The sequence below is a fragment of the Protopterus annectens genome, chromosome 3.part0 (genome assembly GCF_019279795.1).
Source record: "Protopterus annectens isolate FY-2018-M chromosome 3.part0, PAN1.0, whole genome shotgun sequence".
NCBI lineage: Eukaryota > Metazoa > Chordata > Ceratodontiformes > Protopteridae > Protopterus > Protopterus annectens.
Genome location: NC_056731.1, coordinates 869809214 through 869834177, shown reverse-complemented (window position 1 = coordinate 869834177; position 24964 = coordinate 869809214).

Sequence of the window (24964 nt, the reverse complement as noted above, 5' to 3'; positions counted from 1 at the left end):
ATTGGTTCTTAGAGAAACTCTGTCCTGGTGGAAAATAAGAAATGGCTGCACTGCCATTAATGCTTGTAACTCAGATACTCTTCTTGCTGAAATGATTGCCAGAAGGAATGCAGTTTTCCAAGACAGAAACTGTAGATCCGCCGATGCTGCTGGTTCAAAAGGAGGAAGTGTCAGTTTCTCCAGCACAAAGTTGAGATCCCAAGCAGGTAGAGGGGGTCTTCTTGGAGGTTTAATATTTTGATCCCTCTCAGAAATTGTCTGAGGAGAGGGTGCGAGAAGATAGGTGGATCCACATTGTATTCTGCTGAAATTGCTGAAGCATGAATCTTAATGGAAGAATAGGACAGGCCATTGTGGAACAATTCTGCTAAGTATTCTAGGATATGTGTTATGTTTGCCACTGTGACATCTGAGCCTTTTGATGTGCTCCAAATGCGAAATCTCTTCCATTTAGCTGAGTATGTCTTCCTTGTGGAAGGCCTGCGAGCCTCCAAGATAATGTCCTTCACCCTCTGAGATAAAACAGTTGGATTGGGATTTAAGGAATTTTCCAGGCAGTTAGCTGCAAAGTTTTCAAGTTGGGATGCAGGATCTTGAAATTGTTCTGCGTCAGAAGAAGAGGCCATAGGGGGAGAGGCCATGATTTTGACGGAGACATGCTTCTCAATAACGGATACCAGTGTTGCCTTGGCCAGTCTGGAGCTATTAGTATCACTCTTGGCTGTTCCTCCCTGATCTTCAGTAGAACCTTGTACATCAATGGGAGAGGTGGGAAGGCATATACTGTTAGGGCTTTCCAGCTGAAAGAGAGAGAGAGTCCACCCTCCAAGCTTGTGGGTGGTATGTCCTTGAGCAGAATGTCTTCAGTTGATGGATGAGTGGGGAGGCGAACAGATCTATCTCTGGCATTCCCCATGTCTTTGCTATGAGCTGGAAGATGTCTGGGTGCAGCATCCATTCGTGTGCATCCATGGTAGTTCTGCTTGAGCTGTCCGCCAGTGTATTTTCTTTCCCTGGCACGAATTGGGACTGTAGTTGGATATTGAGATTCAGGCATGGTTCCCACAGATTCATAGCCATCCGGCATAGAGGGTAAGAGTGTGTGCCTCCCTGCTTGTTTATGTACCACATGACCGTGGTGTTGTCTGTCCTTATTAACAGGTGGCCTTGTTGGAGGAAGGGTTTGAAGGCCTTGATTGCATGCCTCACTGCCAGCATTTCCTTTTGGTTTATGTGCATGCTTAGCTGTCCTTGAGGCCATAGGCCTTGGATACATTTGCCCTCCATGTGTGCTCCCCATCCTCGGTCTGAGGCGTCCGTGGTGATGGTCTGCCTTGTTTTTGGTTTGTTGAAAGGCAACCCTCTGTTGGACTGGCAGGCCTGAACCCACCACAGGAATTCCTTTTGAAGGCATGGAATGATTGGTATCATGGTTTCTAAACTGCGACTGTGTTGAGACCATACACTCCTTAGGTACCATTGTAATTTCCTCATATGCAGCCTGGCATGCGGTATCAGAATTATGCAGGATGCCATATAACCCAGGGCCTGCAGGATTTTCCTTGCAGTAAGCTGAGTTTGTCTTGTCAGAATCATGAAGTAATCTGGAAGTTGCTTTTGTTTTTCTTCTGTGAGAAAGGCCATTTGGGTGGTTGTGTCCAGATCTGCACCCAAAAAGGTTATCCTTTGGGATGGTACTAGTCTTGACTTTTGGATGTTGACTGTGTATCCCAAGGTCTGTAGCAGGTGTATGGCATAGGCCAAGTCCTTTATCAAATTTCCCTTGTTGTCTGCTTGTATTAGGCAGTCGTCCAGGTATGGGTAAATTTGAATTCCCTGTAGTCTGCAATGTGCAATTACTGATGCCAGGCATTTTGTGAATACTCTGGGCGCAGTAGATAAGCCAAAGAGCAATGCTGAGAATTGATAATGCTCTGATCCTGCAAGAAATCTGAGGTGTCTTCTGCAACTTGGTCGAATAGGGACGTGCAGGTATGCCTCGTTGAGATCTAGAGTCACCAGCCAACACTCCTTGCCCAACATGGGAAGAAGTTGCTGTAGGGTCAGCATCTTGAATTTTGGCACAATGAGATAAGTGTTCAGTGCGGACAGGTCGAGAATAGGTCTCCATTGATTTTCTTTTCTTGGTACAAGGAATAATCTGGAGTAAAATCCTTGGCCTTGTTCTGAACATGGTACCTTTTCTACAGCTTTCATCTGAAGTAAATTGTTGATCTGTCTTAAAGCCTCTGCCCTTTGATTTGGTGGAAGGTTTGGCATTCCGCTTCTTTTTGGCAAAGTGTGGAAGTGGAACCTGTATCCTTTGTCTATTATTTGCAGTGTCCATGTATCCTTTGTAATATAATGCCAGTTTTTTGAGAAGAAAGCCAGCTTTCTGCCTAAGGGTGCTTCCAGTTGATCCCTGGTAGGCGGAATCAGAGTTAAGTCATTGAGCCTGTCCTGGTGCAGTGGTGGTTGTTGTTGTTGTTGCACTACTACTCTGGTTGGCAGGCTGCCACTGACGGCCTCTGTAGGAGCCCTTCGATTGACCTCTGCCTCTAGGGCACCTGTTCCTGCCTCTCTGGGCTCTGTCCGAGTCTGGAAAAGACCAATTCTTAGTAGGCCAGTTTCTGCTGAATCTCGGTGGTTGTACTTGCAGGAAATCTTTAACTGTTTGCACAGATTTTGCCTTTTCTTCAACCTTTTTTAAGATCTCCTGAGCAGAGGAGCCAGATAAATTTTGTTTCTCCATTGGAGCATCCAGGAGTTTAGCTTTAACATGGTCTGGCAAAGATTGCTCCTTCAGCCAGGCATTCCTACGAATAACTGCCCCAGTCATAGCTGATCTACATGAAGCCTCCAGTGCATCATAGCCACATTTTAAGAAATGATTACTAACCTGTTGTGAATTGTGTACCAAATCCTGAAGGGATTTACGGTCTAGGGGTTCAGGAGAAGAAAGTGTCTTATTCAGTTCATCTAACAAATACTCTTGGTACTGTATCATATGAAATTGACAATTTAATGCCCTGACAGAAAGAGTTGCAGAAGTATACACCTTCTTTCCCCATCTCTCTAAAGCTCTAGACTCTCTTTCAGAGGGTAGAGGATTTTTGGCAGTAGCGGCCGCAACCCCTTTAGGGCCCTGAGAAATAGTTTCTGGGTCTGCAGAATGGGCTTTATACAGATGGAAATGAGAATCCGGGACCCTGTAGTATCTGTCAGGTTTGGCAGGGGCCGGAGGAAGAGTATCAGGGCTGTACTGACATCATTGTACACATCATCAATTACATTCAGAACAGGAGGTATAGCTAAGGGCCTATGTTGAGGCAAATGCAAAAAGGTCCTTAATCTTTTTCTAGAATCAGAGAAATCCTGACCTTGCCATTGAAAATGCTCTCTCATGGAGTGTAGAGTCTCACCAAAGGAAAACTCTTCAGGAGGGGAGGCCGAAGGGATAGATTCCTCAGCATCTGAATCCTCATAAGGCGAGTAAGCCCTTTCCTGGTGGTCTGACAACTCAGACCCATCCGTGGAATCATCTGAAGAGTGTGGGTCAGAGGGGTCAGTCCTGGGCCTTTTGTCCGGAGGAGGGTGAGAGGCCCTGTCTGGGTGAGGTTGTGAACCCCTAATTAGGAAATAAGGTCCTCAGCAAGGCTGAGGATCTGTGAACTAGAGGAAGGCCTCTGGGAGGTAGTTTTGGTAGGCAAAGCTTTAGATAGTTTGGCAGCTTTAGCCCTTGAAAAGGCCTTGATGGACATGGAAGCAGGGGGCCTAGCTGCCCCATGTGCAGGAGTGGAAATGTCCAAAGGTATGGTGTTGGACATTTCCTGAACACTGGTTTCGGTAGGAAGTTCTGTAGCCGACTCAGCCGGGGCCTCCCAGGCCTCGGTGGTTGGATGTATGGTTTCGGAAGAAGGAATCTCCGAGGACTCTGTTTCGGCCGAAACCGAGACACTCGCGGCAGGCCTAGCCGTGGTTTCAGCCAAAACCGCGGGCCGTGAGTGTCGGTCCTTTTCCTTGCGTTTTTCACCATATGCGAAGTCGGAGTCTCCGACGGCATTTTATAAGCAAAAGCGGCTCCAAAAAATTCCTCTGCAAACTCCGACAGACGTCGAAGAGTTCGTCGGTTGAAGGAAGCACAGGCTAAACAGGCAGATACGTCGTGGTCTGGGCCTAAGCAAGGAAGGCAGTAGGAATGGAAATCCTTATGAGGTATTTGTTTCCCACAACTTAAACAATTATTTACTTTGTCTGACATCGGCTGAGGCAAGAAAGAGTCCCCAACGGGGTACTTAGCTTTTTTCGAAGTCTTCGGTAGCTGAATTCAATGGATCTGACAGACCGGCACTTGCGAACAGCTTCTGCTTCGGGCACCGCGCGGCAAGAAAGACAGAGGAAAATGGCGTCGGCTGATGCTTTTATACCCCAGACGCTCTGACATCGGGGAAAGTGCGACATCAGCCGAGGCCAGACCCAGACTTTGGAATCCGGCCGACCGAAGGGCTGCCTGAGGCAGGACAACCCATATGTTATGACTGCAGATGCATCCTTGAAGGACATCAAAAAGCTGCTCAGATTTGCAAATAACTTCAGTTTTATCCAAATAATCTGAGCTGCCTATGCAAATCCAAGGTGTGAAGAACCATTCCACTGGCAGACTAGAGAAGGAAAAGATGAAGGGAGATGAATAGACTGATTTAAGGGACAACTCACTGACCACCTTGGGCATAAAACAAGGGTTAGTACAAAGTGGCATCCTGTCACTGTGAAAAACTAAATGGAGGAATGGCCAAGACAGCCTGAAGCGCACTCTCTTGACTGAAGTGAGAGCCAAAAAGAACAGTCTTCCAAGTAAAGTGCTGTAAGGAAGCTGAAGAAGTAGGCTCAAAAGGAGCCAGAGTCAATTTTTTAAGTACAAAACTGAAGTCCCAGGGAGGCAGAATAGGCTTCCTGGAAGGCCTGATATGAAGGATGCCCTTAAGGAACTGCTTGATCTCAAATCTACAGATCAGAAGAGGAGTCAAGGGCAGGCAAGCAGAGGAGGAGTCAAGGGCAGGCAAGCAGAGGAGGAGTCAAGGGCAGGCAAGCAGAGGAGGAGTCAAGGGCAGGCAAGCAGAGGAGGAGTCAAGGGCAGGCAAGCAGAGGAGGAGTCAAGGGCAGGCAAGCAGAGGAGGAGTCAAGGGCAGGCAAGCAGAGGAGGAGTCAAGGGCAGGCAAGCAGAGGAGGAGTCAAGGGCAGGCAAGCAGAGGAGGAGTCAAGGGCAGGCAAGCACAGGAGGAGTCAAGGGCAGGCAAGCACAGGAGGAGTCAAGGGCAGGCAAGCACAGGAGGAGTCAAGGGCAGGCAAGCACAGGAGGAGTCAAGGGCAGGCAAGCACAGGAGGAGTCAAGGGCAGGCAAGCACAGGAGGAGTCAAGGGCAGGCAAGCACAGGAGGAGTCAAGGGCAGGCAAGCACAGGAGGAGTCAAGGGCAGGCAAGCACAGGAGGAGTCAAGGGCAGGCAAGCACAGGAGGAGTCAAGGGCAGGCAAGCACAGGAGGAGTCAAGGGCAGGCAAGCACAGGAGGAGTCAAGGGCAGGCAAGCACAGGAGGAGTCAAGGGCAGGCAAGCACAGGAGGAGTCAAGGGCAGGCAAGCACAGGAGGAGTCAAGGGCAGGCAAGCACAGGAGGAGTCAAGGGCAGGCAAGCCGAGACTGCTAACAGGGAGGCTTTAGCTGAAGAATATGTTAACCCAACATGGAGCAGATTACACAAATAAGAGAACCACAGAATCCTCCATAGACGGGGTCCAGATGGCTAGAGAGGTACCAGACAAAATATTTTCCATTTGGACAGATAAGATTTCCTTGCAGTGGGTTTCCTGGCCTAATGCAGAACCCGAAGCATGTCATCAGAAAAGAGGTGCCAAAAAGGTATCAAAATCCTATCACCCACAAGCATTAAAGAGTGGACAAGTGAGACAACTGATAACCCCTTGTCTTATGTGAAAATATCCACCCAGTGGGGTAACTTGTGTTGATTAACCTAGCTAAGTGAGAAAAAAGGGGGAACCAATGCTGTCTGGGCCAAAAAAGAAAGAGTCACTATCATGACTTTGGGAGAGTCTTGCCTGATCTTGGCCAAGACTCATGGTAACATAGAAAGGGGAGGAAAAGCATACAGAAATATTCCCTACCAAGAAAAGACAGGTTTCCCACTTTCAAGGCCAGAGGATTTGGGAATCTAACAGACTACAGAAAGTTGTCGGTTCAGAGTGGAGGCAAAAAGATCTACCTGAGGAATATCCCACTGGTGGACAATGTCCAGGAACACATCTCTGTGAAACATCCATTAATAAGCCTATGTGCTGGACCTGCTTAAAGAGTTTGCCATTACCCTTTGCTTCTTGGTCCTACCACTGAGCTCAGGATGAAAGAGGGAATGAAAAGCTAAAAGCAGAATCCTCATCTCCTTTATATTGTTGTGGTCCGACTTCTGACTAAGAGGCCAGAGACCATGAACCATGAGAGTGCAGAAGGAGGCCCCCCCACCCCCATCTGAGGTATCTCTAAAGAGCTCAAGTTGGGACTGGAGCTTGGAAAAGAAGCCCTGGGTTGAGAGAAAGGTAACAAATCCACCACGGAAGCTTGAGATAGAGAAGGAAGGGAGCTGGAAGTCCAAGCAGTGGCAATGTTGGAGCCACACTGACTTGAGGTACCACCGAAGCTTTCTCACATTCAGCCTGGTCAGAGGGAGAATGGGGAATGGTGGCAGGCATGAACCAGAGAACTCTAGAGAAATTCTCTGGTCGCGACTGAAAAATGGAGCAAGAGACAGGGCCTTGGGGACAGGCATATATGCTAATATGGGGTTGGTCTGAAACTTCCAAAAGGAGGAACACATGATTCTGAGAAGGTACCACAGACAATTTTTGGAAGTTAATGGTGACCCCAGGCTCCGTAGTAGGTTCATAGATTACTACTAGGCTAACTGCCCTTTTGGTATATTTTAAGCCTAGCCAGTTACCTCATGTGAGAATCAAACCCTTCACTTTGCATATGCAAGGTACACACATTGGTTTACCTTTAAAAACTCGAATCACAGTGGTTTGAGTGCTCATATGAGCACTCGAAACCACGAAAGCAAAATCAACAGTCAATGTTCGAAAAACAGCAAATCAAAAAGCAGATTCACTGTTTTTCGAACATTAATGTCAAACAAAAAAAAAATGAAGTGTAAAGCAGGGGGGCGCAAACACACTTCACCCCCCACACCCCACTACTTTATTATTCTAACTCCGAGATCGCACTACAGTGGGGAAAGGAACCAATTTCCCGATCCCCACTATAGTGCAATCTGCCAGAGAAAGTCGAATGTGCTATGAGCGAATCTCACTGTGCATTCGCTCATTGCACATTCAAACTTTTTTCCGTTCGGCGTTTGCAAACTTTGCAAACTGCCTTTCAGAAAATTGCTGTTCGTCCTTGTGCAATACGCACATGTAAAGGTAAACCCATACATTAACCATTATGCCAACCTCCCAGGGAAATGGTAAATTTGAGATACTGAAGCAGAGTATCATGGGGATGAACTTTGAATGAACTGATAAACCAGATAGGGAAAAATCTGAACTCCTCTCATTCTGCAAAAGGCAATGACAGGAGCAAGGCATTTAGCAAATGCCCTTGGGGCAGTAGAGAAGCCAAAGGGCAAAGCATAAAACTAAAAATCTAAGGAAGAAACAGAAATGTAAACATTTCCTGAAAAGGGGATGGATGGGGATATGAAGGTAGTCATCTCAGAGATCCAGAGAGACCAGAAAGGCCTGAGGCAGAAGGGGAAAAATTCTGAAGAGACAACATCCAAAAGGAAGAAATTAATTTTCAGAAAGGTGTTGAGCTGGGAAAGGTCCAGAATTCATTTCCAAGTGTCCTCCTTTCTGGAAAACAAAAACTTTCAGGAATTAAAAAACCCTCCCCAACCTGGGCAGGAGGCACAGGTGGAATGGTGCCCTGGACAAACAAAATGGAGCACCACTGGGTAAAGAGGAAGTTATTCCTGAGAAGGTTAAGGAATACCCAGAAAAGGGAATAAGAGAATCTCCAAACCATGAAATATCCCTGGTAGATAAATCGACAGAACCCAACAGTCTGTTGTGATCTTTAGTCAATTTGGAAGAGATGGGGAAAGACAAAGGGATAAGGAAACCTGGCCAAGGAAAAGGAGCAAAACTGTCAAATGGAACCCAGCTTATCCTGAAAAGCAGGTTTCTGGGATATAGGGGTCTAAGCAGACTTAACAGAAGGCACACTTCCAGGACCCTTTTTTCTCTTAGGTGGAGGGTGAAACTGCCTACAAATTAAAGCAGATTTGGAGGGATAATTCGTGTGAAACTTAGGAAAAGCAGAAACAAAAATATGTTTCAACTCCTGCAAGGCTTTACCCTTATTCTGGGCAGACCTGAAAAACCCAGCAGCAATACCAAAAATAATTTTACAATTCAAAGGAGCATCCAAACAGGCCTTAATGTCATCAGGCAAAGCCTGAAGATGAGCCAAGAGTAATGTCTCATAACAGAACCGAAGGTAGCAGTCTTGGAGGAGGCATCAGGTGCATCATAGCTGCATTGGCAATCAACTTAAGTGGTACAGCCCAACAAGGAAAGGGCACAAGCCTTCCTTTCAGAGTCAGGATGGTCAGGCACCACTTTGGAAACCTAAGAAAGGAGGACCAAAACATACATGGACAAGGTGGGCAGCAGTGCAAAACTCTTTGCTCAGCCTCTCCAGAACCCTACTATCCTTATCGGAAGGGAAAAACTTGGAGGGCTTGTCAGAAGACAGACACTACAGAAGTGTCAGCAGAAGGATAATTAAAGAAATCTACATTCGCCAGGCACATTATAAACCTATCATGTTTCTAGGGTGCAGTGGGCTGAATATCAGGGGCCATAAAAGCTGCTGAAAAGATATCCATGAGGGCAGTCGGAACTGGGGAACAATAGATGGCTTAGGAGAGTCAATCTGAAGGAGCTCATAATAGCTTTTATGAACGTCAGACACTTGATAACAATACCACTTAAAGAACTCCATCATGCGGGCAACAGTATCTTCAAGAGAGAGTTCCTTCAAACAACGATCTGGAACAGAATCCTCTTCCTTTAAACCACAGTCCAATGGAGGAATATTAGAAGAGTAAGCTAGGGGACTCTTCCCCAGAATCCAGATCCTCACATGAACAATTTAGCTCCCTGAATCTTTTAAGAGGAGTGGAAGACCAAGGAGGAGGAGGCATGGACCCACCTTGATAAGACTTTAAAGCCATTAAAGCATTAAATAATCCCAGAGTAAATTCCTGCCATTCATAATGGGGATCCTTAGCTGTAAGGGAAATATGCTTAGTTCTCAGTTTCTTTTGCTGTGGAACATCCGCAGACAACACCCTTGTAAGTTAAGACCCCCTGCTGACATTGAATTATCTTAGCAGGGATCTCCTCCCTAACATCTGCAGAATCCCCATTGGTGCCTCAGAAATAAACAGCAGAGATTCCCCCTCACCATCAGGAGCAGATGTTTGTAAAGCCTCTGAGGATGTGCAAGAAGTTAGCTCTATGCTGGCCTCCTACAGGGTCACGGCAGAGAAATCCAAGGCAACCACAGGAAGCTCCTCTGGGCTTTCATTAGCCTTAGTAACTGAAAAAGACACACAACTTCAAACAAGAAAAAATGAATACAGGCGCTGTTCCTCCAGTAGCAATAAAGGCTTTCCTCTTCCGTAAAAATGAATTTTGTTTATGAATCACCTCAATAGCAATTTGCAACAATAAATGGCCAGCCTATTAGAATTCAAGATTAATTAATTAATGGTCCCACCAAGAGGTATTGATTCTGATGAAGTCTCCACACAGGAGATGAAAGCGCTTAATCTGTGGAATTTTAATTAGCAATAAACTGGCACTTTGAAATATTGACCTGGGGGCCGTTTGGACTTTTGGACTTTGGTACAATAGAACTATTGTTTTCATTTTTACGGAAGAGAAAAGCCTTTATTGCTACTGGAGAACAGCGTCTGTATTCATTTTTTCTTTCATTAGCCTTGACAAAGATGCCTGCGGAGGCTGGACAGCAGCCATATCAGACCCAAATTTTTTAAAACATGGGGAAAAAAAAAACAGGGAGATTAATGCTGGACTGAAATCAAGGTCTAAAGCCATCTTGGGAAAATGACAGGTTAGTTCTAAGTGAGAACCTATCATAGTGGAAGACCAAATACAGAGATTTACAGGAAAGAGCTCGAAGTTCTGATATTCGAGTGAAGATAACCACCTTTAGAAAAAGCATCTTCCAATACTGACATTTCAATTCAACAGCAGCCGTAGGTTGAAAGGGGGGGGGGGGCTGTCAATAACAGAGGACTGAATGTCCCAAGGTGGAAAAGGACTCTTAACAGAGGCAAGAGAAAGGTACTCCCGTAAGAAGACCCCAGATAACTTCAAGGAAACAATAAAATGTTTGCTTTTCATCACCTGGAAATTTACAATGGCAGCCACGAAAAAGACCAGACAAAAACTCTAAAATAGTAGGGACAGAAGAAGAAAAAGGATCTAAATTATCGGCTAGTTGCCCAACTAGGAAATTGCTTCCATTTGCTTCTATATACACTTCTAGCAGAAGGTTTCTGTGAAGACGTACAGTGGATATAAAAAGTGTACACATCCCTGTTAAAATGCCAGGTTTTTATGATATAAAAAAATGAGACCACAATAAGTAATTTCAAAACTTTTCCCACCGTTAATGTGACCTATAACCTGTACAATTCAATTGAAAAACAAATAAATCTGTTGGGGAAAAAACAAAAAAAAAAGCATACAAATAAGCTGGTTGCACAAATGTGCTCACCCTTAAAAGTACAGTTTTGTACCTACCATAAATTTAGATGTTCGAAGATCCACATTGCTGCAGTCCTTACATATGGGTAGTCCGCTGTCCTCGGTCGGCCCGAATACCAAAGTATTAGGCTGACATCGGTCATGGGCGCTCAGATCTGACATCAGAGCGTCAGGGTATAAAAGCGCATGACCGACGTCATATCCTCAGTCTTTTCTTGCCCCAGATGTCAGAAGGCCCTAAAAAGAAAGGCCACAGCCCAAAAACAGGATACCTCCCAAAAACATGCCCAACAACAACCATCACCCAAACCATACAACCATGCCAAACTACAGAGGGGAAGGAGGGAGGGTAAATTGGACTGCAGCAATGTGGATCTTCGAACATCTACATTTATGGTAGGTACAAAACTGTACTATGTTCTTCATCTCACATTGCTGCAGTCCTTACATATGGGTAGAATCCCAAAGCAGAGGTAAAGGGAGGATGGCAAAATCATAAAGCATTAGGGGCTGCTAAAATGCCCTGTAATATTGCAGTGGCAAATCCAGCCCTAGACTTAGAATAAAGAGGAAGGTGGTAATGCTTGGAAAATGTATGTACTGAACTCCAAGTGGCTGCTTCCAAAATATCTTTGTAGCTACCCCCTTAGAAAGGCAGTAGAAGTGGCAGTAGCTCTAGTGGAATGAGGTCTGATTCCAGCGGAATCTCCTTACCATGATGGGAATAACAGAAAGAAATACAAAACCCAATCCATTTAGAAATAGTTTGTTTTGAAACAGGTTTTCCCTGAGAACCCAAAGCAAAAGAAACAAATAACTGCTGAGACTGCCTGAACCCCTTGGTTCTGCTCAAATAATAACGTAACTGCCTGTGAATATCCAAAGTATGCAAAATCTTCTCCCCTTTATTTTGGGGTTTGCATAAAAAGTAGGCAAATGAATAGTTTGGTTCAAGGCCACACTAGAAACCACTTTAGGCATAAAGGAAGGATTAGTGCAAAGATACCCTATCCTTATGAAAAATCAGGAAAGGTTCCACTGCCATAAGGGCCTGTAATTCAGAAACCCTTCTTGCAGAGGTAATGGCCAACACAAAAGCAGTCTTCCATGATAAATACTTTAACTCGGCAGTAGCTGCAGGCTCAAAAGGTTGTAGAGTAAGCTTTTCCAACACAAAATTGAGATCCCAAGCAGGAGTAGGAGCTCTCATTGGGGTCTTATGTTCTTTGCCCCTCTAAGAAATTGCTTAAACAAAGGATGGGAAAATAAAGGAGGGTCACAGTCATAGTGAGCAGAAATGGCTGCAGCATGAACCTTTATCGAGGAGAAAGACAAACCCTTGTCCAATAACTCAGTAAGATATTGAAGAGAAACACTTAAATCAGGCTTGGAAACATCAAAGTCCTTCGCTTTGCTCCAAAGAAAAAATCTCCTCCATTTATCAGCGTAAACTTTCCTTGTACTAGGCCTTCTGGCCTCCAAAATAACATCCAAAACTTGTTGTGGAAGCTGAGACCCTCCAGGGTCTAAAACAGAATATGCCAGGCTGTGAGATGCAGAGACTGAATCTTGACATTGAGGAAGTGATTGCCGTCCTGAGACAAAAGATGCGGAATCAAAGGCAGAGGCCATGGAGGCTCCCGTACCAGACTCCTCAGTAGTGGGTACCAGTGCTGTCGAGGCCAATCCGGCGCTATCAGAATCATGGATGGCTTGTCTATTCTGGCCTTCAGGAGTACCTTGGGAATGAGAGGCAGAGGTGGAAAGACATAGACATGAAGATTGCTCCAACTGAATAATAGAGCATCCACCTTCCAAGCTGTGGGATGAAACATTTTTGTGCAAAACTTTGGCAACTGGTAATTTAGTGGAGAAGCGAACAGATCTATGTCTGGAGTCCCCCATAACACTGTCAACCTTTGAAACACATGAGGATCCAGTTTCCACTCGTGAGGATCCACAATTGGTCTGCTCAACACATCCACTAAGGAGTTCTGTGCTCCTGGTAGAAACCTTGCCTGAAGATTGAGGTGTAAACTGAGAGCAGTCTCCCACAAAATCATCGCTTGCCTGCAAAGAGGGTACGAATGGGTTCCCCTTGCTTGTTGATGTACCACATGACAGTAGTGTTGTCTGTTTGAATCAACACCTGTCCTGGGTGAAGTAAATCCTTGAAAGCCATCAATGCAAATTGGACTGCTAACATCTCCTTCAAGTTGATATGCAAATGTTGAAGTCTGACAGGCCACGTGTCTTGCACCCATTTTCCATTGAGGTGTGCTCCCCAAGCCTTGTCCGAGGCATCTGTCGTTAGAATCTGACTCGCCTCTGGTCGGGTCACAGAGAGTCCCTTGTTTAGGTGACATTCCTGAGCCCACCACAAAAATTCTTTCTGAATGCAAGGTATTACCTGAATGACAGTGTCTAGATCTTGGCAGTGTTGTGTCCATACATTTTTGAGATACCATTGAAGCTTCCTCATATGCAGTTTGGCATTGGGAAGCACCAGAATACAAGATGCCATGAACCCCAAGGCTTGAAGGACTGTCCTTGCAGTCAGCCTGGACTGTAGAGACATTTGATGGAAATAAAGAGAAAGGCTTCTTTGTCTGTCCGGGGTCAAAAAGGCCATCTGGGAAGCTGTATTCAGTCTCAAACCCAGAAAGCACCTGTCCTGAGAGGGTACTAGACTGGACTTTGTTTCGTTCACAAAATACCCTAGGCATCTTAACACTACCATCACATACTGTAGATGATGCAGAAGTTCGTCTTTGTGTTGTGCAATAATCAGGCAATCGTCCAAATAAGGATAAATCTGTATTCCTCTTAACCTGAAAAAGGCGATCACTGGAGCCAGAACCTTTGTGAACACTCTGGGCGCAGTAGATAAGCCAAAGGGCAATGCAGAGAACTGATAATGTAAATTTCCAGCCCGCGCAGGTACCTCCTGCAACTGGGCCTGATAGGAACATGAAGATAAGCCTCTGAGATCCAGAGTTACCATCCAGTGATCTTTTCCCAACAGAGGTAAAAGCTGTTGTAACGTCAGCATTTTGAACTTTGGAATGTCCAGATAAGTGTTGAGGATGGATAAATCCAAAATTGGTCTCCACGTGTTCCCTTTCTTTGGTACTAGAAACAGGCGAGAATAAAATCCTAGTCCCACTTCTGACAGAGGAACTGGCTGTATAGCTCCTATTTGAAGAAGTAAAGAAATCTGCTTGTGAGCCTCTATCCTTTGCCGAGGAGGAACGTCTGGCATGCCTTTGAAAGGAGGCAATGTAAGGAAATAGAACTTGTAGCCTCGGTTTATAATGTCCAATACCCATTTGTCCTGGGTGACTAAAAGCCAGTTTTGCTTGAAGAGTGCTAACTTTCCTCCCAAAGGAGCTGCCAGGGAAGAAGAATCTGGCAGCTGAAAATGCAGGTCATTGGGCCTGTTTACGAAAGGACTGGCCCCTGCCCTCACCTGCAGATTGTGCAGGTGAACTCCAAGTTCTAGGCCTGAATGTACTGTGAGCTCTGCCCCTGCCAACGTCTAGATCTACCCCTAGACTGAGAATCAGAAGAAGGGTAGGTCCACCCCCCTTAGTAGGCCAATTTCTACTAAATTTTGGAGGTTGCACCTGCAAAAAATCTTTAACAGTCTGCATGGACTTAGCCTTGTCTTCCATTTTCTTCAAAACCGACTCCACAGGGGGGCCAAACAAAACTTCAGACTGTAAAGGGGCATCCAGAATTCTAGTTTTAACATGCTCGGACAAATTCTGATCCTTAAGCCAGGCGTGCCTACGAAGAACTGAACCAGTAGCCGCCACCCTAGAAGAGGCCTGTACAGCATCAAAACCACACTGCAAAGAATGCTTACCCACCTGTTCAGAGACATGTACTAAATCCTGCAATTCTTTACACTCTATGCCCTCTGCCAAAGCATCCACTTTAGATTTTAGCTGAGAAAGGAGGAAATTCTGATATTTCAACATATGAAACTGGTAATTTAAAGCCCTCATTGCTAAAGTAGAAGAGGTATACACCTTCTTACCCCATCTATCCAAAGCTCTAGCTTCCTTGTCTAGAGGAACCGGATTCTTTACAACAGAAGCTCTAACACCCTTAGGCCCCTGACTAATAGTTTCTGGGTCCGCCCTAGGACTCTTATACAGATATTTATGAGCCTCAGGCACCCTGTAATACCTGTCCGGTTTAACTGGCGCAGGAGGCAAAGAATCTGGATTAAGGGAAGCCTCCGAGAAAACATCTTGAACAACATCCAAAACAGGAGGTATAGCCAAGGGTCTATGCTGTGGTAAAAACAAGAATTCCCTAAGCCTCTTCCGTGAATCAGAGAAATCCTGGCCTTCCCACTTAAAATGCTCCCTCATGGAATGCAGAGTTTCTGAAAATGAAAAATCCTCTGGAGGAGAAGCAGGAGGAGTGGAATCCTCTGCATCAGAATCCGAATAAGGGGGAAAATCTTGAATATCTTCAGCAGAAGAGTCTGAGTCATCTGAGGCCTGATCCAAACTTTCCAACTCTGGCTCCACCCTGGGCCTCTTATCAGGAGGTTGCATAGAACCTCTAATTAAAGTAATCAAATCTTCTGCCATTTTAAGCATGTGCTTTTTAGGCACAGACCCTGAAGTACCTGGAGGGACACCAGAGGAAGGCAAAACAGACCTGCCCCTAGAAGAAGCCTTAGAAATAGTAGCAGAAGGCCTAACCACCTTAGGCATAGAAGGGAGAACAGTAACCTGAGAGGCCCCTTCAACTTGACCTGACTCCTGTGAGGCCACATCCTGCAAAATCAAAGTTTCCCCCTGAGACTCAACAGAAACTTCAGCCGGATCCACCTGCTCCACTGTAGTCTCTGCAGGACCGGCGTCCGAAACGGACAAATCAACCTGTCTAGGTTTCAAGGATTTGTCTTTGCGCTTCTTCGTGGAAGCGGGCGTCGGAAGATCCGACGGCATATTATAATTACACCGCTTACCAAAGACTAACCTAGCACAATCTAACCTTCTTTTTATAGTGCGCTTATTAAACCTAGCACAAAACCGACACCCGACAACGTCGTGGTCCGGTCCCAAACAAGGAATGCAAAGAGAGTGATAATCCCTATGCGGTATCTGTTTCCCACAAGAAATACAATTATTCACTTTTTCTGACATCCGGAATTAACTGAGGCAAGAAAAAACAAAATATTCCCCAACGGGGTACTTAGCCCAACTTGGTTTCGGTCTGAAACTCAGAATACGAAAATTTCAGAACGCCGAACGGCACTTGCAACGCTGCTTCTGCATCGGACCATGCGGCAAAAAAGACTGAGGATATGACGTCGGTCATGCGCTTTTATACCCTGACGCTCTGATGTCAGATCTGAGCGCCCATGACCGACGTCAGCCTAATACTTTGGTATTCGGGCCGACCGAGGACAGCGGACTACCCATATGTAAGGACTGCAGCAATGTGAGATGAAGAACATCTAATATTTTGTTGAAGCACTTTTTGATTTAATTACAGCATTCAGTCTTCTTTGGTGAGAGTCTATCAGTATGGCACATCTTGACTTGGCAATATTTCTCCACTCTTCCTTGCAAAAGCACTCCAAATCTTTCAGATTGCGAGGGCATCTCTTGTGCATAGACCTCTTCAGGTCACCCCACAGATTTTCTATTGGACTTAGGTCTGGGGTTCTGGCTGGGTCATTCCAAACTTTAATTTTCTTCTGGTGAAGCCATTCTTTTGTTGATTTGGATGTATGCTTGGGGTCATTGTCATGTTGAAAGGTGAAATTCCTCTTCATCTTTCTAGCAGATGCCTGAAGGTTTTGGGGAAAAAGTGACTGGTATTTGGAACTGTTCATAATTCCCTCCCACCTTGACTAAAGCCCCAGTTCCAGCTGAAGAAAAGCAACCCCAAAGCATGATACTGCCACCACCATGCTTTACTGTGGTCTCATTTTTTTTATCACAAAAACCTGTCATTTTAACAGGGATGTGTACACTTTTTGTATCCAGTGTATATATAACTTGTGATGAAAGTGTGGACAGTCTAGCCATCATTAGAGCAAATGGAGGCATGAGGTCAACATGAGGGCTGTTATGCCAGATGAGGCATGCCAGATGGGTGAGAAAGTCTGGAATGGGTCCAGCACTCATGGCAGGCATATCAGGTGATGCCAAAGATGGTAAAACCAAACCTTTTGAGACCAAAGGGGGGGGGGGGCAACAAGGATCACTTTACCCTTAACCTTTATGTGAAACGAGTCTGAGGATATGCATAGAGGAGACCCAGGGGCCAAATGTAGACAAGAGCATCCCTTGAGGACTCTCCCTTCAGAGGAATCAAGGCAAAGTAACTGCTGCATTTGGCGTTGGAGGGAGTGACGAGCAGTTCACAGCAAGGCTGGCCCCAGCAGCTGAACACCTATCTGCCACCATTTGATTAAGAGGCCAGTCATGAGGGTGAAGAATGGACCTGCTCAGTTTGTTTGCCAGCAATTTCTCAAGGATAAAAGCAGTAGGAAGACACTACTCACTGCCAAATCCTTGTTGCTTCTTGACACAGTGGGTAAGAGAATATTCTCCCTTGCTTGTTGATGTACCCCCTGACATGCTGTCCATCTGGATGGAGACAGCACCCCTGGGGAGGAAGTCCTGAAAAGGCTGCAGTGATAGGAGGATCACCAGGATGTTGATGTGCAGACTGGCCTCTGTGGGAGACTACATGCCTTGGACCATCTTTCCCATAAAATGCTCCCACCCCTGCTGGCAAGCATCCATGGTTGCTCTGGCTCAGGGAGATGGCAGAACAAATGGCTGAACTTGTGAAACTGGGTGAAATCTAATCATCACTGAACATGACTACTGCAAAAGTTGCTGAGATAAGCAAAAAAGTACAGTAAGTTGAGATGATATCCACTGAACTGCCAAGGTGCACTGTGGAACCTCATGTAAAATCTGGGCTGAGGGACTAGACGGATAGAGGCTGCCATCAACCCTAGCAGATGTAATATACACCTGGCTGGGGGTTTCTGAAGAGAGAGAACTGTCAATGCTTGTTATCGAAGGGTGAGAATCCTTCACTCTGGCAATTTGGATATCTGCAAAATGGTATCTAGACTGGCCCCAATTAACTCTGTTTGAACAGTAATTTTGATTTTGCCATGGTGACTGATCTCCAGACTTGAACAAAGCTGGAACAGGTAGTCCCTGGCATGAAGCAGAAGATTCCAGGTGGAACAGTTACAAGCCAATCATCCAGACCTGAGAACACCTGGAACCGTTGCAATCTGAGGTGACCTGTGACCACTACCATGCACTTGGCCAAAACCCAGGGGTCTGTGGTGAGACTAAAGGGCAGGACCCTGACCTGTAAATGACTGGCCCACAGACAAAAGTGGAGGAAACATCTGGTACACCTTGTCTACCCCATCCTGAAGGTACATCCAAGCATATACAGTCGACCTTTTTTAACAGCAGCAGGATGGACTGAACCATGAACTTCAAGAACTTTGTTTTATGTACTAGTTTAGGTGACTGAGGTCCAATATGGGCTAAAGGTAACCATTCTTAGGCACCAAAAAGAACCTTGAATAGACTGGATCCTTGCTGATCTGGTGGGTATTCCTGGATAACTTGCATGGCTAACTGCCTTTTTTATTTATTTATTTTTTTTAATTTCTTGTCAGCAGCCCTCTTTTGCAGGGGTGGAACATAGGCAAGTCTTTCTGAATCGGGGGGGGGGGGGGACAGGGACAAAAAGAAATGGAACTATGTAGCCTCTGATTACGATTCTCTGCATCCAAAATTCTTGGGCGAGAGCTGTCCAAGCTAAGGGATAAAGAGATAAGCTCCTCTACACTGCAGCAGTCAGCAAACCCTTCAGGAGCACAAAAAGTGTCTGTTGGAGAAGGGGAACCTGAAACCCTTGATTTTTCACACCATCACTGCCACCAGGTCAACGTTAATTGTGATTACTCCACCTTCTGCCTCTGGGGGGCCTATCACTGAAAGCATTGCGACTGCATTGTGAGTGAAGCCTTAAGATGTGCACTACCACAATTTCTTACCCACTTTCTGATTCAAGGAGAAGGTCCACTGTGGGGTAGAAAAAAACATTCCAACAGTATACAAGGTCTTGCCATCCTGTTCATTACTAGACAACATCTCTTTTACCTTGGTTCTAAAAAAGTGAACTAGTCATAGTTAGTATTAGTGCAAGGGGTGTTAAACTGTTCTGCAAAGTTGCATAGATGCATCAAGACATGCCAGCACACAACTATGCATGTGCCTGTTGCTCCTGATGTGCCATTAGCTGCACTGAAAATAAGCACCTGGACAAATCCGGTAAGGAACAGAGAATAGCCAGCCATGCACTCAATGATTTTGTTTTATCTTCCACTTTTTTGCCTTTGTCAGATAAGAACCCCCAACAGGAACTAAGTTCATTTGTCAAGTCCCTCTAAAAACATGTTATACGATCAAAGTAATTTAATGTCCTCAGTACAAAGGTAGCTGAAGTGTACACCCTCTTTCCAAATCTGTCCAACACCCTGGACTCTACATTAAGGGAATGGATAGTAAAGCTCTACTCTGTGAGCTCCTTTCTTGGTAGCTACTGCTACCATCATGGAATCCACCAAGGGACGCTTGCTGCAGAATGTGCCTACCATCTGGAGAAACTAATTTTGTAAGGCTTATGGGGGACTATTTCATCCAAGTCCGGTTCCTTTCAAGCCTGCTTAAAAAACAGGGCCACTAGCTCTCTGCGAGGATTGACCAGTTAAGTAGACGGGCCAGCCCCAAATGCCTTGAGGAATACAGATTCATCCTGGAAGGATGCATCAGTGGGACCATCCTTCTGTCTCAACTCTAGTATCTTGCCAAAAGAGAAGTCTTCAAGGGGGTGATCTTGAAGAACCCTCATCAAATCAGTATCTATAGAGAGGGGCTTTTGAAGGGAATCCAAATGCCTTCTTTTGCATACAGTGTACTTCCCCAGCAGGGTGGTCAAAGGAAGACTTTGGGGAGGATGGGGAATCCACAACCTGGACAGTCTCAGGACTTTGAGGGGCCTGCTGCCCTGATATGGCAAAAGAGATAAAGGAGGGCATGACGAAACCAACAAAGGCAGGAATGGTTTCAATTGAGGGAAAGATGCCCACGTCCTAGACTGTGACTGTGAGAAGACACTCTCAGAGGCCTGGAATGCCACTGAAATGGGTCCTAAAGCAGTCCCCATAGTTCCTGGGAAACCAACAAAGGCAAGCTCCGAGAACCCATGAGACTCATGGATGCAAAGCAGATGCAGAAGCCAAGCTATCAAGGGCTGAAGCACCACGAGGAAGAGGAAGGATACAAAAACTTCAGAGTCTATCCCCACCCCCCGGTACAGATACCGGTCAAGATCCAAGGCAGTCTGAATCAACCAAGTCAGACACACAAGTCCGAATTAAAAAAAAAATCTTTTGGCTCTGACTCACAAAATCCTCAATGCACACTCAGATCCATAGTCACCAAATCTGATGGATGGATCAGAAAAGTCGCAATAATGGGAGTGGGAGGACAGCCCCTGAACCTCTGACAGCAGTAAGGTCTGGATTTGGGTACTCAGGAATTTCACCATCATGTCTACTGCTTTGAACAGGCTCCTGGCAGACCTCGCCAATCTCAAACAAGCCACAGGAGGAGGTCTAGACAGCCTTTGAAAAGATCTCGCCCGTAAAAAGGGACATCATAGCCTAGGACTAACAGGCTCCAAAGAGAACCTGGGTTTGGGACAGGGAGGATTTGGAGACTTAATTTTAATGGTCTCATGTGGAGGATGGATCCAACAACTTGGATCTTTTTGGCGCTCAGCCTGATGGATCAGGAGAGCACTTCCTAGCCTCTTTCTCCCTATGCTTCTTCCCATCATGCTTAGTCCTTTTCCTTTGTCTTCTCCTCTTGTCCTTTGCTGAAGCCTTCTTGATGGAGGGCGTGGAAGGTTAAAAGGGGTTACCTTCATCTACTGAGATAGGGAAAAGCCCCTTCAAGTTTTGATTGCCTATCAGATAATGCTCTTGCCCCAGAGGTGACAGTGGCTGAGTACACCTCCTCAAGGTGTGTGGCTCTTAGGCAGTACACACATTTGGACTGTACATCTTTGGGAGGGAATCCTATATCCACAAGAGATGTACTTTTTACAATCAGACACCTAACGAAATCAAAGGGTCAACAAACACTACCTAAAACAAAATGACCCCAGTAAAAAAAAAAAAAAAAAAAAAAAAAAAAAAAAAAAACAACACCTGAGCATCAAATGCTACGACAAGAGTACTACAATGCTAATAAAGCTAACACAACTATCAGGAGAAAAGGCAACAGTAAAATGAAAGGGTAAAAAACCTAAAACACTCAGAGAAAAAAAGAGGGAAAGGGCATCACCCCCCTCACACACACATACACAGGGAAGGAGATGGAAATGTCAAAAAATAGTAAAAAGGTAAAGAAAAATACTAAGAGGAAGCCATTAAAAATATTTCACTTAGAAAAAGTTTCAAGAAAAAAACTTCTGTTGTGGGTGTTGATGTAAGTTTGTTTGTAGTTCACTAATCCATACAGACCCTACTTCAAAGCTAAGCCCAGACAATATACAATGAGCAGTTATAAAACATACAACACTTCATAGCACATTAATCCTTATAAAACATAAATTACATAAAATTACAAAACTATACATGGACATGTATTACACATTACACGTCTCAGGCTACATCTGTTTATATTATTAGAAAATTAGACTAAACAGAAGTTAGGTATTTATTATAGATCCGTGTTGTCTTCTTTCGTCCTCATCAACTCATGGGTCTTTGAAATTGATATCGGTCACTCTACAGACTTTTTGATCCAAGGCTCAGGTTCCTCCATTTACCATAATCCCACTCCATCAATGAATTACCTCAGATTGTATTTGCCCACTTACTACAAAAAAGCATCCATACAAACATACACAAAAAATTCATACCAATATATATACAAACAGACTGGTATGCCTGTGTGTGTATACATATGCATTTATAGAATACAGACCATGGCTGTGACATAAGGCTCTGGCAAGATCAGTGTAGTAAAACCAGACAAGACAAATTTGGTAGGGGGACAGATGAAAGGTAAATTGAGGAGGATGGAAGAAAACCTGGATCTGTAATTATGGTAACTACTTAACTTTTGTATTCAATGTCATCTTTTCTGTCCATCTTCAACTGATGGAACAGAGACCCCAGCTAATAAAAACCTTGTGTGGTCTCATGGAAGAATATTGCAGAGGATGGCTGAACCAAAGTATGCCCTAGACCTAGAATAGGTCCAGCTTGCAGTGAAATATCAAAGTATTCACCCTGATCAAATGTAATCAACAGATGCCCTTGAAAAATATGGCAGAAGTAGCAATTATACTAGTAGAATGAGCCTTGGGATTGCCACGCTATGTCCAATTCTTCTCCTTATGTACATGAGAAACATCAGTCATCTTGGAAGAATCCCTTTCAATTTCCCTTTTCTCAATTTGACTAAAGAAAAGGGCACAAAAAGATGGTCAGTCTTTCTAACAAATTTAGTAGAGTGCAAACAGATTGTGAGTCGCCGATGCACAACCAGCAAGTGTAACATCAACTCATCTTTACTGGAAGAGAGGGAAAGAATGACCCATACATTCACACACACAGGGAAGGAGATGGAAATGTGAAAACAGAAGGCAAAGAAAAGGACGACAAAGGCCATCAAAAATATTTTACTTATGTGACTAATTTTCAAGAAAAAACTCTGGCATCTCTTTGCCAGGAGACCCATGTCTACAGCTACCAAGTAGCAAATAAGATGCAAAGTAATTCAGTGACACAGGAGGATTATGGATAAGGGTTGGAGCCTGAGCCTTTGGTTAAAAAAAAAAAAAAAAAATCAATCATCGTAAGATTGGTCGACGTCAGATCAGATGACCCATCAGTTTGGGATGGAAGAGGTAAGACTGGGTCGGTGAATTAATTACAAGACATGTGTTAGAATTTTGAAAGATAAGTGCAACATATGTATCAGGGTGTACTACATTTGTTACGTGAAACTCTTAAAATACATTTGATTGTACAAAATAACAGAGTAAATCTCAAAACATGTAAAATGTACAAATGAGTATTTACAGCGACTACTTACACAGTAGATTCTTGGAATGTCTACAGAGTAAAGAAGACAGAAGGATTATTACACAGAGGGGGTTTGTTTAAGGGAGATGAAAATATGATAAGCATTATAGTAATGATATCATGAAAGTTATCTGACTTAGTATACTTCATGGGAGAATACACTAGTACTGAGTAATTGATCCTAATGTGCGCTAGGTAACTGGTGTCTAGTAAAAGCATCTCCGTGTCATTGTTTTCAAGTGATTTTAAGGCTGTTATTGAAGACTAAGTACACTGTGTTATTGTCACATTCCACTTAACTCTGAATTCTACACTACTTAGCTGCGTTTCAACCAGCTAGGTAAGAAAACTATTACTGCTGAACTGTCAAGTTCCTATGGTGTTCCCCTGCAAACAAAAGCCATCTAGGAAAAAAGCTAAGATAAGTACCATTACATTAAATATACACACACACATATAAAAATATATATAGGTTCATTTGTGTATACTACGCTAATGGCCCTGGAGCCTTTACAAGCCTAGTCCATAGGATTACCCTGGCATTGTGTCACCCAACCTAAGTTCTAAGTGTGTCTGTCGAGTAAAGCCACATGAGTGATCCCTGGGGTGAATTTTCTATTTCCCATCCACACATCAAGATTTCTCTTGAACAGGGCCTGTGAGGTGCTCTGCTTGACAAGTATGGCAAGTCTAATCCATAGCATGGGCAGTCTCTGGGTTATGAACCTGTCCCTCCGGCATGTTCTATTGATCGTGGTAATCAGGTTGAGGTCTCTGGAGCGTGTGGTGCGGAGGGATTAGGATTTCTTCAGATGTTGCATTCTAAAAGAGCTGGGTCAGACACAGCTTTGTAAGTCAACCTGAGATTGCCTCTAAGAAGGCGATATGAGACAGAATAGTTGGAGTTTTTTTTTAGTCTGCCATATAGGACACATGTTTAAGGCCTAGGATCCTCTTTGTGAGGTACTTTTGAGGCCGCTCCAGTTGTTGCAGGGGTTTAGTGAGGGTACATGCCAAATGCGGCACTGTACTCAATGATTTGCCTATTGAGGGCAGATTAGAGGGAGACAATAACCTCTTTCTTCCTGGATGCAAAACCATTAGTAATGAGGTGTGCCACATAGAACATTCTGACCACAGTGGCAATGTGGTAGTCAAAAGTGAGGTTGTTGTCAACCTGTGTTCCCAAATCTGTTATAACGCCTTCTCTGTTCAGTGGACTACCATCGAGGTGGTAATTCACGGGAACCAGATTTCTCCCAAAGGGGATGACAACAATTTTAGGCATGGAGCTTAAGGCCATGGTTCTGACACCAGTTTTGGTCCCAGTGAAGCTTTTCAGTAGAATGTCAACATCATTTGAGGAGTGAATAGCTCCAAACTTGCAAGTGCCTTTAAACTTTGTCAGGTAGAACCTACGTGTTGGCCTGGACTTCAGAGAACTAGATACTAAACAAGAGAGGACCAAGGACCAAACCATGTGGAACTCCACTCGTGACTGGTTGGCAGTCTGACTTGCAGTCAGCTACTTTCACACTCTGGGTTCTACCTAAGCTAGCTTAAAACCAACCTAGTGATATAGGGGTTGATGCTTAGCTTAGTGAGTTTCATTATGATTGAGTGGGGAATGGTATCAAAGGCCTTGGCCAGATCAAGGTAGGCTGCATGAACCAACTTGCCTTCATCCACAGCTCTAGTGACTGACTCAAAGTTAAGTGACCAAGTTGAGCAAGAATGATCTACCCTTCACAAAACCAAACTGTGTGGGATCCAGAGATTGGAAATTCTCTATATCCTTGTTTATTAGGTCCATGATGATGCGTTCCATAGCTTTGCATATCAGACACGTCAGGCTAATAGGGTGATAGTTCTCAGGGTCTGTAGTCGGCTCCTCCTTTGTGGAGAGGGATGACTGTAG